Below are 2,711 nucleotides of genomic sequence, written 5' to 3'. Positions count from 1 at the left end.
AGTGACACATATGCTTCATGGTAAAAAAAATCCTACACTACAAAGCTCCTTTGAGCCAGGCAATCATTCCGTGAGACTGGAATCATAATGAACAAGTTAAACCTGGTATGATAACGATCATGTTAAACCTGGTATGATAACGATCATGTTATGATAAGCTTGGCTTCATAAGGATCAGGTAGGATTAGCGAAGGGAATTTTTTCACGAAACTGCATACACGAGGAGAAAGATGTACGCTAATATCTTGTCTACACTTCATTATGTATGTATATATATATATATATATATATATATATATATATATATATATATATATTTTTTTTTTTTTTTTTCATACTATTCGCCATTTCCCGCGACAGCGAGGTAGCGCCAAGAACAGAGGACCGGGCCCCTGAGGGAACATCCCCACCTGGACCTCTCCTCTGTTCCTTCTTTTGGAAAAAAAAAAAAAAAAAAAAAAAAAAAAAAAAATATTCATACCTGCTTCCCTCAGCCTTTCCGGTCGCCACCCCGCCACACATGAAATGGCGTTGAAGAATGTGTGGAAGGCGAGACCATTATCTCGGAAAGCAAAAATGGGTATGTTTAAAGGAATAATGGTTCCAACAATGTTTTATGGTTGCGAGGCGTGGGCTATAGATAGGGTTGTGCGGAGAAGGGTGGATGTGTTGGAAATGAAATGATGCACACACACACTCATATATATATATATATATATATATATATATATATATATATATATATATATATTATATATATATATATAATATATATATATTATATATATATATGTATATATATATATATATATATATATATATATATATATATATATATATATATATATATATATATCATAGTCGCTATACCCCGCATTAGCAAGGTAGCGCTAGGACCAGACGAAGTGGCTGCATTCGCTCACATCCACAGACCTTTCTGTGGTTTCCCCCAGCTGTTTCATATCCCTTGGTCCAGTCCTTTTACAGCCCGTCGCCTTCTGTATACCACAACACTCAAATTCAATGCACCTCATGCACGTCTCACCCTCCTGCACGTTCAGGCCCTGACCATTCAAAATCTTCTCCACTCCATCCTTCCAACTCCAGCTTGGTTTCTTCCTTTTTCCTAGTTGACTTTACTTTTGGAACACATCTCGTTTGCCGACCTCTCCTCACTCATTCTCTCCATATGTCCAAACTATTTTAGCAAACTCTCTTCAGCTCTCCCAGTCTCATTCTCCTTACTATTCTACCCTCTCTCTTACTCATTTATCATTCAACTTTACGCCTCTTATCCTCAAACATTTCATTTCCAACATATCCATCTTTTTCCTCACAATATCATCTACAGCCCATGCCTCTCATCCAGTCAGCAACACTGGGACTGCTATACCTTCAAACATACCAATTTTTATCCTCCTAGTTAACGACCTCTATTCCCACATACTCCTCAATGCTCCCAAAACTTTCGTCCCCATACCCACCCTATGGCTCACTTTTCGCTTCCATTCGCTGCCATGTCCATTCCCAGGTATCCAAAACACTCCAATTCCACCAGACCTTCCCTCAAACTCACACCCCAACTAACTTGTTCTTCTGCCTTGCTAAACCTAATAATCTTCCTTTTATCTTATTCACATTTACCCTCAACTTTCTCCTTTCTCACACTCTCCCAAACTTAGACACTATCTTCTGCAGTTTCTCACACGAATCTGCCACCAGTGTTGTGTCATCAGCAAACAAATGAATCACCCCCCCCCCCCTCTTCTGCTCCTCCTCCTCCCTCACACACCCTATGGACTGCACACTGGCTCGGAGTCGTTCCTCACTCCGAGACCCTTGCATGTGTACCTCCCTCACCACCCCAACCACAAACAAATTGAACAGCTGCCATATAATACCCTCTCTTTTCTATCATCCAATGTTTCATTTTTTTCATACTTTACATTTGTAGATTAGCTTGTCAGTAATTTTTTAGGTGTTATTTCATCCGTATTTGCTCTAGTTCTAGCATGTGTACGCGTAGGGACATTTTCGTTAAGTGCCTATGTGTGAGCGAATTTGCTTGTCTCTTGGTATGGGGATGTGTTTCGTATTAGGTTTTCTTGTGGAGAAGAAAGTATCATCGCGCATGAAAATAAAGTATCACCACCTTCCTTGGTTCTCAGGAGCGACAGTTCATTTACTAAAGCTACCACGGCGTTAACATAAAACAGTCGTTCAAGCGTTAGAAGAAAGAGAATATTAACCGTTAGTTAGGTAAGACAAGTGGACACAGTGTTGTAAGGAAACATTAAAAGAAATGAGTTGTGGCCAAGAGCAAGTAATACGGATAAATGTATGGGTTCCACTACTGATGTAGGTAACAATAGTAACAGATTATATCGATATCATATACGAAATGTTCATGAATATTCTTACTTGTCTGCATGGCAGTTCAGTAAATACATTTCCAATAGGTAATGCAGCTACAGATATCCAAGTCACAGAGAATTATTATTTTTACAAAAAGGACTTCGACCACATCTCTTGTCGTCGTTCTCAGCATTATAAGTTGCTGGAAACAACACATTAGAATGGAAAAGGAGTTATATTTTACTATTGTAGAAGGGCCGGCCAGCCAGGTCAGGATGTGTTTCAGGGTCACCCACAGGCACGTTTATATATCAGAGCTAGTCTAAGGCACTCTCTAGAGCTTCAGGGCCAGCCTA

The sequence above is a fragment of the Panulirus ornatus genome, chromosome 14, assembly GCF_036320965.1.
Source record: "Panulirus ornatus isolate Po-2019 chromosome 14, ASM3632096v1, whole genome shotgun sequence".
NCBI lineage: Eukaryota > Metazoa > Arthropoda > Malacostraca > Decapoda > Palinuridae > Panulirus > Panulirus ornatus.
This window is presented reverse-complemented; position numbering follows the sequence as displayed.